This window comes from Macaca nemestrina, chromosome 5 (genome assembly GCF_043159975.1).
Source record: "Macaca nemestrina isolate mMacNem1 chromosome 5, mMacNem.hap1, whole genome shotgun sequence".
Taxonomy (NCBI): Eukaryota; Metazoa; Chordata; class Mammalia; order Primates; family Cercopithecidae; genus Macaca; species Macaca nemestrina.
Genome location: NC_092129.1, coordinates 36190703 through 36204306, shown reverse-complemented (window position 1 = coordinate 36204306; position 13604 = coordinate 36190703).

Below are 13604 nucleotides of genomic sequence, written 5' to 3'. Positions count from 1 at the left end.
TGGACCTAACAGACATTTACAGGACTTTCTACCCTACAACCACAGAATATGCATTCTTCTCTTCTGCATATGAAACATTCTCAAAAATTGACCATATTCTAGGCCATGTGGCAAGTCTCAATACATTTTTTAAAAAAGAAGTCATATCAGGTAACTTATTGGACCACAGTGGAATAAAACTGGAAAACCAGCACAAAGAGGAACTCTCGAAAGTATACAAACACATGAAATTAAGTAATCTGCTCCTGAATGATTGTTGGATCAACAATGAAATTAAGGTGGACACAAAGAAATGGAAAAACATCCCATCCTCATGGACTGGAAGAATCAATATTGTTAAAATGACCATACTATCCAAAGTAATCTATAAATTCAATGCAATTTCTATCGAACTACCAGTGTCATTCTTCACGAGGTAAGAAAAACATCATCCTAAAATTCATGTGAAATCACAAAAGAACCTGAATAACCAAAGCAATACTAAACAAAAAGAACAGGCTGGGCACAGTGGCTCACGTCTGTAATCCCAGCACTTTGGGAGTCTGAGGCAGGTGGATCATGACGTCAGAAGTTGGAGACCAGCCTGACCAATATAGTGAAAACCCATTTCCACTAAAAACACAAAAATTAGCCATGCCTGGTTGCATACGCCTATAATCCCAGCACTCACGAGGCTGAGGCAGGAGAATCGCTTGAACCCGGGAGGCGGAGGTTGCAGTGAGCTGAGACTGTATGACTGCACTCCAGCCTGGGTGACAGAGTGAGACTCCAACTCAAAAAAAAAGAACAAAGCTGGAGGTATCAAAATTATCTGACTTTGAATTATACTACAAGGCTATAGTAACCAAAAACAGCATGGTAATGGTATAAAAATAGACACACAGATCAATAGAATAGAAATCATAAAATAGAGAACCACATACTACAATCAACTGATCTTTGACAAAGTTGACAAAAATATACAATGGGGAAAGGACAACCTATTCAATAAATGGTCCTGAGATAATTGGAGAGCCAGATGCAGATGAATGAAACTGAACCCCTATCTCTCACCATATAGAAAAACTAACCCAAGATGGATTACAGACTTAAATGTAAGGCCTGAAACTTAAAAAAAACCAAAAAACAAAAAACACTTCTAGAAGAAAACCCAGGAAAAACTCTTATGAACATTGGTGTAGGCAATGAATTTGTGACTAATTCCTCAAAAGGAAATGCAACAAAAAATAGTCAAATGGGACTTAATTAAACTAAAATATTTCTGCACAGCAGAAGAAACAATCAGCAAAGTTAACAAAAAATCTACAGAAAAGGCGAAAATATTTGCAAACATTGCATCTGACAAAGGACTATTATTAAGAATCTACAAGGAACTCAAACAACTTAAGATGTAAAAAACAAGTAACCCCATTAAAAGGTGGACAAATGACATGTACAGACATTTTTCAAAAGAAGACATACAAACATCAAACAAACATATTAAAAATGCTTAGTATCACTGATTATCACAGAAATGCAAATTAAAACCACAATGAGACACCATCTTACTTGGATAACCAGTCAGAATGACTATGATTAAAAAGTCAAAAAAGACCATTGACAAAGCTAACAAAAACAAGCAATGGGGACAAGACTCTTTATTCAAGAAATGGTGCTGGGATAACTGGCTAGCCATATACAGAAGAAGATTGAAGCTGGACCCCTTCCTTACACCATACACAAAAATCCACTCAAGATGGACTAAAGACTTAAATGTAAAACCCAAAGCTATAAAAACCCTGGAAGACAGCCTAGGCAATACCATCCTGAGCATAGGAATGGGCAAAGACTTCATGACAAAGACACCAAAAGCAATTGCAACAAAGGCAGAAATTGATAAGTGGGGTCTAATCAAACTTAAGAGCTCCTGAATAGCAAAAGAAACTGTCAACAGAGTGAAAAGAAAATCAATCTACAGAATGGGAGAAAATATTTGAAAACTATGCATCTGACGAAGGTCTAATATCCAACATCTATAGGGAAATTAAATAAATTTAAAAGAGAAAAACAAACAGCCCTATTAAAAAAGTAAGAAAAGGACATGAATAGACACTTCTCAAAAGACGACACACAGGCGCCAACAAGCATATGAAAAAAAGCTCAATATCACTGATCATTAGAGAAACACAAATCAAAACCATAATAAGATGCCCTTTCACACCAGTCAGAACAGCTACTATAAAAAGCCAAAAATAACAGATATTGGTGAGGTTGCAGAGAAAAGGGAACACTTATACACTGTTAGTGGGAGTGTAAATTAGTTCAACCATTGTAGAAAGCAGTATGGTGATTCCTCAAAGAGGTAAAAGCAGAACTACCAATCAACCCAGCAATCCCATTACTAGGTATATACCCTGGGGAATACAAATCATTCTACCATAAAGACACGTGCACACAAATGTTCATTGCAGCACTATTCACAATAGCAAAGACATGGATTCCACCTAAATGCCCCTCAGTGACAGATTGGATAAAGAAAATGTGGTACCTATATGCTGTGGAATACTATGCAGCTATAAAAAAGAACAATATCTTGTCTTTTGTGGGAACATGGGTCAAGCTGGAGGCTATTATCCTTAGCAAACTAATGCAGGAACAGAAAACCAAATACCACATGTTCTTACTTATAAGTGGGAGCTAAATGATAAGAACTTATGAACATAAAGAAGGAAACAACAGTCACTGGGGTCTACTTGATGGGGGAGGGTGGGAGGAAGAAGAGGAGCAGAAAAGAGAACTATTGGGTACTGGGCTTAATACCTGGGTGATGAAATAATATGAACAACAAACCCTTGTGACATATGTTTACCTATGTAACACACCTTCACATGTACCCCCAAATCTTCCCCATAAAAGTTTTAAAAAGTACAAAGAAATAAGTATGAATTTTTTTAAGTCAAAAAGTAATAGATGTTGGTGAGGATGCAGAGAAAAGGGAATGCTTTATACACTGCTGGTGGGAGAATGTAAATTAGTACGGCCACTATGGAAAACAGTATGGAGATTTGTCAAATAACTAAAAACAGAACTACTCTTTGATCCAGCAATTCCACTACTGAGTATCTACCCAAAGGAAAAGAAACTATTATACTAAAAAAGATGTCTGTGCTCTTATTTTTATTGTAGCACTACTCACAGTAGCAAAGTAATGGAATCAACCCAGTGTCCATCAGTGGATGATTGGATTAAAAATGTGGTATATTTATACCATGGAATAATACTGAGCCATAAAAAGAATGAAATCATATATTTTGCAGCAACATGTATTGAAATGGAAGCCATTATCCTTACTGAAATGACTCAGAAACAGAAAAATCAAAAACCACGTTTTCTTACTTTTAAATGGGAGCTAAAAATGGGCATACTTGGACATACAGAGTAGAATCATAGACATTGGGGACTCCAAATGGTGGTAAGGTGGCAGAGGGGTAAGAGAAGAAATACTATCTATTGGGTACTGTGTACACTATTTGGATGATGGGTACACTAAAAGCCCAGATTTCATCATTATATAATATATCCATGTAACACAGCTATATTTGTACCCCTAAATCTATAAAAATCAAAAATTTTATTTCAAAAAAATAAGAAAAAGGACAAAATAACAAATAAAAGAAACCAATATCTATAGCTAACAAAGCATGAAGTCCACATATGTAAAGAACTGCAATAAATCATTAATTTCTATGGTTTCAGCAAACAAGACACAATCACAAATAATGAATAAAAAGACTGATAGATTTAATTATATTAGAATTAAGTTTTACGTGACAACAGACATAATAAATAAAGTGAAATGACAGGCTACAGACCACAAGATACATAATAATATATATTTGACAAAGTACTAAGTTTGGAGAAGACATGGAACAAGGAGAGCTCTTACATACTTGCTTAGAGTATCTAACTTGGTATCACTTTCAGGATCAAGTTGTCAATCTCCAGTAGAATTGACCACGCTTATACTCTTCAGCAGTATCTAGATACAGTCTTCGGAGAAACAGACATGTGTGTAAGAGGATATGCACAAGAATATTAACACAGCACTATAACAGTAAAAACCTTGAAAATAGTACAGTTCAGCAATAAGTGGATTATTAAATAAATTGACTTTTTTTATACATTGAATCCTGTACAGCAATAACGAAAGAACTAGTGCTTCATGTATCAGCATGCATAACCTCCAAAGAAAGCATTAAAGTAAATTACAGAAGAATACACATATTATGACATAATTTTATAAAGTTTAAAACTTTACAATACTCTGTATTTTTTTAGGTCAGTTACAAATATATGTAGCAAAGGTGTAAAGATATGGCAAAGGTAACACATCAGATTCAAGTTGTTAGTTACCTCTGGAGAATATGGTTTAGAGAGAGTATTGGGATCAGGAAGTAGTACAGAAGATGTTCTAATTATATTAGTAACAATTGATTTCTCAAGCAAAATGATGGATATATGGGTATTTATTCTATAATGCTCTACATCTTTGTAGATGAAAAGAGTCAAATTGTAAAATACTTGAAGATATTTTTTCTGAGCCAAATATGAGTGACCAATAGCCCATGATGCAGCCCTCGGAAGATTCTGAGAACATATGCCCAAGGTGGCTGGGCCACAACTTTGGTTTTAACATTTTAGGGAGACACAAGGCATCAGTCAAAACATGTAAGATATACATTGGTTTGGTACAGAAAGGTGGGACAACTGGAAGTGGGGCTGCTAAGTCATAGGTGGGATCAAAGATTTTTTGATTGGTAATTAGTTGAAAGAGTTATTATTAATAGACAGAAATATCTAGGCTATGATAAGGCGTTGTGGAGACCAAGGCTTCGTCATGTAGATGAAGCTTCCAGATAGCAGGCTTCAGAAAAAATAGATTGTAAATGTTTCTTGTTAGACTTAGAGTCTGTTCTATCGGTAATTTCAAAAGGGAGGAGGGTATAATGAGGCATGTCCAGTTCTCCCTTATCATCATGGCCTGAAGAAGTTTTTCAGGTTAATTTTGGAGAAGGAGGTCAAGAGGAGGGGATCATTCAGATGGTTGGGGGGCCTTAGAATTTTATTTTTGGTTTACAAAACAAAAAAACTATAAGGTGGTGTAACGAAGAGGTAATTACATGAGTAATTAAAGAACACAGGCTCTGAAGTTTTGAATCTGGCTTTGAATTCCAGCTTTCCCACTCTTGAATCCTGTAACCTTGGCTAAGTGACAACTTCTCTGACCTGCATGTGTAAAATAAGGTATTCACAGTTCCTATGTCTTGCCACATGCACCTAATCTATGTATCATACGTGAAGTATTTAGCAGAGTATTTGGTGTATGGTAAATGTGCTCTCTGTTGTTAAACCATGCTAATCTTTAGAATTTTTTTTTCTACAATCCTAGGACCTATGCACATGCTAAGGGGCAGTTGTTTGATTAATATCTATCTTATCACTAGGCTGTAAATTCCGTGAATCAAAGTCAGGATTATTTTTGCTCAAAAACTGTATCCCCAGAATCTAGTAGATTTCCTGACTCCATTGGAACATTTTGGTTGAATAAGAAAATGATTAAACACTAAATAAATAACTGCTAATATTATTATTCTATAATTTGAATAAAGTTACATTGCTAGTAGATTAAAAAGTTGGGATTCAAAGCCATCTGAAGGAGTGTAAAAGTCCTTCCTACTGGGCTGATACTGATACTGTACAGATTCTCCTGAAGAAGAATCTGCTGAGGCACCAGATGAAATAGGATCTTGAAAGAGAAATGTCTTAGCTGTGGTTCTCAACTGGAGGTGGTTTTGCCCCACCGGGTAAAACTGGAGAGTTCCCTGACCCCCCTTGCAAGAGGTGTGCTCAAACCCCTTATGGTGGGGAGAGCACACAGATGGACAGGAGCAGGAGCCTGGGCGAGAGCTTTTGGGTGCTGGCAGTAGCAAATCCTGTGCATGTGGGCCTCACAACAATGTCTAGGGGTGTGTGCCTGCAACTCTTGAAGCCCTGGTGGACCCTCTACAGTGCTCTTTTAGCTCTCCCATCAACAGACAGCTTGTTAACCAGCTCACTGCCCTCTTGGTATCCGGGTTCTTGTCCAATGTCAGGAAGAATCAGGTCACACACAGACTTGAAGGATGGGGAATGCGGGGATTTTACTGGTTGATGGAAGTGGCTCTAAGCAGGATGGATGGGGAACTAGAAAGGGGATGGAGTGGGAAGATGATCTTCCTCTGGAATTTGGCTGTCCCATGGCCAGTCTCCTCTTCGATCATCCCCTGCCAAACTTCTCTCAATGGTCAGATGCTCCCTTTCTTCTCTCCTTCTCTGCCTTGCCACTCTCCTGCTTTTCTATTCATCTGCTCATCTGCTTGTCTGCCCATGGAGCCTGAGGTTTGGGGTTTATATCGGTATTGGATAGGGGAACATGGTGGGACAAAAGGCAACATTTGGGCACGAAACCAGGAATGCCTGTTGCCATTTAGGGCTGTGGGTTTCCAGTCTTGAGGGTGGGGCCTTTGCCAGGGAACGGCCCTCTTCTACCCAGTAATTCCCCACCTCCTGTCCATATCAAGGGGACGTTGGGCAAAGTTTAGGGACACGTTTGACTGTCAAAGCCCAGGGATGGGATATGCTCCTGACGTCTAGTGGGCAGAGGCCAGGGATGCTGCTAAATATGATACACAATAAAGAATTATCCAGCCAAAAACAGCAATGGTGCCAAGGTTGAGAAACCTTGGCCTAGGCCATCCAATCATGTGTTCTGGAGTTAGTCTATATATTAATTACCCTAGCAAGAAACAAATCTTGTAGAGCAATGTGCTTTTTCTCCTGGTAGTCACAAATTAGAATAATTTGGTTGCTCTCTAGCTGAGTCTCAGGCTTCTGGCTGTTTATCCAAGTTGCTTTCAAGTGGTCGGGATTTTAGAGGTTTACTCATTAACTCTGAAGCACTAAAGAGCTCTGTTTTTCTTTTAAAAGTCTAATTTTTCTTTCTTGCCCCATTTACAGGACTCTGAATAAAACTTAATTTTTCCCATTAACTCAGGTTTTAGTTTCAGGATTGTTTTCTTCTGTTTTGAACATTACAAATATTTCTCAGTCACAGAAAGATGACAATAAAATATTTTAATGAGATTTTTACAGTATGGAGTCTGTAAGGAAATAATGACTTCCAGAGTTATACTCCTAATTCTTTCCATTGCATTCATGTTCAGTATGCATTTTCATTTCACCCCAAACTGAGAGTTGTTTTCTGTTCCACCCACAGCCATGCTGGCTGCTAATGGGCTAATTAAGCAAAGCCTATTGCATCATTGCCACCTGGAGTCATTAGCAGGCACTGTGAGGCAAGGATGCAAAATAAGTCTCCCTACATGAAAGGAGAAGGTCTGAATAGAAACATCAACACCACAATGACCTCAGGAGTAGTTTTCTGGTTCCAGAGTCTGGCTGGAGATCTATTAGTACTATAGAGCCACAGGAAATAGGTTTTACTCATAACAAGAGAAAAATTAATAACCCAAGATATCTGGCAAGGGACTAGAATGTCTTTGCTTTAAAAAATAATCGCTCATAGTACAAATTTTGCTATTACTTTGAGAACAAATAAAAGTAGACCTTTTACTAACGAGTTTGAGTACCAATAAGATCCAGAATTTCCTTCCTTTTGCCTCTACCATTTAGGAGCTAGACAAATTATTTAATCCTTTAAAGTCCCATGTTTCTTATCTTTAAAATGGGGCTAATGGTAGAAATACATACCTCATTAGATTATTGTAAGAATTAAATTAGTTGATAAATATAAGTAGACAGATCACCATGCCTAACACATACTAAGTGCTCAATAGTAATTATTGTTACAGGAAAGTGGTACCAATCTAGACCCCAAGAGAGGGTTCTTGGATCTCGTGCAAGAAAGAATTCAGGGCGAGTCCAAGTTTATTAGGAAAGTAGAGGGATAAAAGAAGGGCTACTCCATAGACAGAGCAGCCCCAAGGGCTGCTGGTTGCCCATTTTTATAGCTATTTCCTGATGATATGCTAAACGAGGGGTGGATTATTTATGCCTTCCCTTTTTAGACTATCTAGGGTAACTTCCTGACGTTGCCATAGCATTTGTAAACTGTCATAGCGCTGGTGGGAGTGTAGAAGTGAGGATGACCAGGGTCACTCTCGTCGCCATCTTGGTTTTGGTGGGTTTTAGCCGGCTTCTTTATCGCAACCCAACCTATTTTATCAGCAAGGTCTTTATGACCTGTATCTTGTGCTGACCTCCTATCTCATCCTGAGACAGAATGCCTTAACTTCTGGGAAAGCAGCCCAGTAGGTCTCCGCTTCATTTTACCTAGCCCCTATTCAAGACGGAGTTGCTCTGGTTCAAACTCCTCTGACACTATTATTGTCATTATTATTATTACCAATGCCAGCCAGCTCTGCATACCCTCCTTATCCCTAGAAAAATCTGAAAGATGATAACTAATACTGAATATGTAATATAATTAAATAATATAGACTTTTATTTTGAAAAAACTTTCCAGAAACATTTTATTTCATGAAAGAAGGAAAGAGGTTTCTTTACCAAATGTATTTTGAAATACAACAAAGACAACTAACTGATTGGAATTAACACACTGTATTTTCTTTCCCCCTAATTTGGCTGGCTAGTCACTTGATAAGTTATAAACTCTTCAGTGTTATTTATCATTTACTCTGAAATTCTCAGAGTAAAATCTGAAACAAAATGCAAATGTAAGGACACATTGCTAATTGGTTGTGTTTGTGTTAGAGGAAATGAGTATATTAAAACTATGTGACCAACTATCTATAATCTTAAGTTTATAGATTTATATATATATGACTATATCAGCTATTGTGTTGTTATTGTCCTGAGGGAAGGAAAGGTGAGTTTGCTTATCTTTGTGTTTCTGACACCTAATTTTAACACCTACCAGATAGTAGATGCTCTGGTACTTGTTAAGGGTATAAAATCGTTCTTAAATGCTAAAGAATCATGAGAGGTCTCACACGACTGTGTGAACAAATTAAATAAAAAACTCATAGTATGACTTTTAAAACAAAACTTAATATTTTTGTATCTCCACTTTTATCACAAAAAAAAAATTTAAGGCAAATTTGGATGGAATGAAGTTGAATATTCTATTTATAATGTATACCTAATGGTCTGAATGGGACTGAGGACAGTGTGTTGTCATGGTGACAGTATGTAGGGTTGTTAGGCACAAAGTCAGTGTCAGTATAAAAAGAGATTATTTGGAGAAATATTCAATTATTTTTATTCAAAGGTCCTAACAATCATCATCTATGGATGATGATAATGTAGTAAATTGACCAAGAACTGAAATTTGAGGCTGTGCACTGTGAAGTCTAATGTCACAATTAAAGAGGACTGAGTCATTCACTCAATAAGTCTTCAATGAGTTCCCCAATGTGCCAGGCCCTGTTTAGGTTTGGGACTAAATAATTAGGATTCACTTTTAAATATGGATTTATTCACTACTAAATATGGTACTGGCAAGGAGGTAACATTGGAAAGTTACTTGGTTTCTTTGACCCTCAGTTTCCTCACTTGTTATATCATTATACCTACAGAAGAGGATATTAGAAAAATAAAACAAGATATGTATTACAGCTACTTCTTGCAGCTCATGTCTTTCCATAGTTATAATACTGATTACTAAAATGTGCTGGGCCACAGGTAATCCCAGGTGTCCAGTGAATTGCATAGACTCTAAAGACAGTAGGCGTCCAGGGACAATGGGGGACTGACAGGTCCCTGAACTGATTCTGACAATCATTTTCTTTGTCTTTTCTCTTTTTTCCTCTTTCTTTTTCTTTTTCTCACTCTTTCTCTGTCTTTCTCACTCTTTTTCTCTTTCACTCTTCCACCCAGGCTGGAGTGCAGTGGCATGATCTCAACTCACCACAGCTTTGACCTCCTGGGCTCAGGTGATCCTCCTACCTCAGCCTCCTGAGTAGCTGGGACTACAAGCATGCTCCATCACACCTAACTAACTTTATTGTGTTTTTTTGTAGAGATGAGGTTTCACCATGTTGCTCAGGCTGGTCTCAAACTCCTGGGCTCAAGTGATCTGCCTACCTCAGCCTCCCAAAGTGCTGGGACTATAGGCATGAGCCACTATACCTGGCCTCTTTAACTTTTTTTCTATTCTCAAGTCTTTATTATCTATTTCATTTGGAATTACTGTCCTTCACTCCCTGTTCCTTGTCATTATTTGATGTTGTTAAACTATTAAAAAATTATGGAGATTTTTCCTTTGAAATTAACCTAATTTGATTATGTGTGAAATATGCTCTGATGTCAAACAAAAGCCAATTATTTTAGGAAAATGATCACAGCCTTCTATGAATAATGCAATTACCCCAAACAAGTTTAGCTCTAATATTCATTTTATAGCCTTAAAGAGGCTAGAGATGATTTATATTTTACTGTACATATGATGCATTCATTAGGTAGTTTTGGCTGCAAATAACAGGAAAAATAACTGAAACTGGCTTAAGAAACAAGGAAATTTATCAACTCACACAATAGTAGGATTGATTTCTGTGTTGGTTAATTTTGCAAATCAATGATGTCACTGGGGACCCAGGTCTCCCCTGGTTCATCTACAGGGTCAGTTTCATCCCAAGGTTGGTTACACTCATATTTGTAAGACATAGAAGTAGAGCAGTATAAACTTCTTGTTTATACCCAGTGGGAAAGACAGAAAACATAGCTTCCTGTATTAGTCCATTCTCTGCTGCTATGAAAAAACACTGAGACTGGGTAATTTATGAAGGAAAGATGTTTAATTGACTCACAGTTCCACATTGCTGGAGAGGCCTCAGGAATCTTACAATCATGGTGGAATGCAAAGGCGCCTTCTTCACAGGGCAGCAGGGTGGAGTGACAGCGGAGGAAATGCCAGACGCTTATAAAACCATCAGATCTTGAGAGGACTCATTCACTATCACAAGAACAGCATGGGGGAACCACCCCCATGATCCAGTCACTTCCCACTGGGTCCCTCCCATGACATGCAGGGATTATGGGAACTACAAATCAAGATAAGATTTGGGTAGGGACACAGCCAGACCATGTCACTATCCTTCCCATGGTTTCCTCTAAGATTCTAAAAGCTTTATTCTCCAAGGACCTTGGCAAGCTTCTCCTTGCTTTTCATTTACCAAAATTGTCCTGGGCCTGGCCACCATTAAGTCTTTACTGACAAGGGAATGGGATTATCATGGTCAGTTTAGATTAATTAGTTGAGGTGGAATGGATGTTGGTGAGTAAATAACAATGTCCCACTGGTGATTTTATTTTAACGGTTAGGTTATTCTTCACTCATTTCTATTTTATTTCATTTTATTAATTGGATCAGGTCTTTGACTTAACCAACCACACCTGTGACACAGTCAAAAAGACTGCAACAAGTTCTAATATAAGAACCTCAACATTTCTTCACTACAGACACGTCTAAAATAGTGGTGGTTCAACAATACAAGAGGCCATGAAACCTTTTTTCTTTTCTACCTACACCATTTTGGTGATCTCATGCAATATCATGACTTTAAATATTAACTCTTTATTGATGACTTCTGAAATTTTACAACTAGCCTATAACTTTTCCAACACTAGATTTTTATCCAAGAGCTTAATAGCACTTCCACTTGGTATCTAATAGGTATCTCAAACTTCAGACGTTCATAAGTGAACTCTTCTTACCCCCAAACCCATTCCTATCCAAAATCTTGCCCATCTCATTAAGTGGCAACCATTTTAAGGTTGCCAAATTAAGAGAATATGCTTGGATTCAAACCAACTTACAAAAATTAGTAAAATTTCTCTACAGTAACAATAACCTTTCTGAAACAGAAATTAAGAAAACAAACTTACAATAGCATCAAAAAATTATTTTAGGAGTAAATTTAACCAAGGATGTGAAAAATCTGTGTAGTGAAAACTACAAAACATTGAAAAACATAGAAGATGATGAAAATAAATGGAAACATATCCCATGTTCATGGATTGGAACAATTAATATTGGTAAAATGTCCATATGGCCCCTCAAAATTTACAGATTCAATGCCATCTCCATCAAAATAATATGTCATTCTTCACAGAAATATTTTTAAAAACCTTAAAATTCTTGTGGAACCACAAAAGACCCCAAATAGACAAAGCAATCTTGACTAAAAAGAGCAAAGCTAGAGACAATATACTATAGAATTTCAAAATATATTGCAAAGCTATAGTAATTAAGACAGCATGATTCTGACACATTAACCAATAAAATTGTATAGAAAGCTTAGAAACAACTCACACATTTACAGTCAATTGATTTTGGACAAAGGTGCCAAGAACATACACAATATGGAAAGGTTAGTCTCTTCAACAAATGGTATTGGAAAAACTAGATATTCACATATAAAACAATAAAATGGATTAAATACATAAACATAAGATGTGTAACTACAGAACTAGTCGAAGAAAATTCGGAGGACAAGCTCCATGACATTGGTCTGGGCAGAGATGTCTTGGATAAGACCAAGATATTATTGCACAGGCAACAAAAACAAAAATAGACAGATGAGATTGCATTACATTAAAGGGCTTCTGCACAGCCAAGGAAACAATTAATATAGAGAAGAGACAAACCATGGCTTTGGAGAAAATTTTTGTAAATCATACATCAAATAAGAGGCTGATATCCAAAATGTATAAGGAACTCAAACTACTCAATAAAAAGAAAACAAATGACTCTATTTTTAAGTGGATAAAAGACTTGAATAGATATATTTCTGAAGAGAAGACATACTAATGATCAACACATACATGGAAAAATGTTCAACATCTTGAATCTTCAGAAAAATGCAAATTAAAATCTATTAGAGTGGCTACTATGAAAAAGATGAGAGATAACAAGTGTTCATTAAGATGTGAAGGGAACCCTTTTTATACAACGTTGGTGTATTGCAACTTAGTACAATCAATTTTGAAAACAGTATGGAGACACCTCAAAAAAATAAAAATTTAATTACCATATGATCCAGCAACCCCTCTACTGGGTATATACCAAAAGGAATTGAAATCAGTGTGCCAACGAGATGCCTGCACACCCATGTTCATTGCAGTATTATTCACAATAGCCAAGATATGAAAAAAAAAAAAAACTTAAGAGTTCATCAAAGGATGAATGGAATTTTAAATGTCATATAAATACACAGTGAAGCACTATTCAGCCTTAAAAAAAAAAAAAAAACAGGAAATTCTGTCATTTTTAACAATATAGCTGAGCCCAGAGGATATTACTTTAAGTGAAATAAGCCAGACACAGAGAGACAAATACTGTACCATCTCACTTACATGTGGAATCTAAAAAAGTCTAACTCCTAGAAGTAGAAAGTAGAATGGTGGTTAGCAGAGGCTGGGGAATGGAGTGTACAGAGAAAAGGGAGACATTGGTCAATGGGTACAAAGTTATAGTTAAATAGGAGGAATAAATTCCGGCCTTCTATTGCACAGCAAGGTGATTATAGTTAATAATAATGTAATGT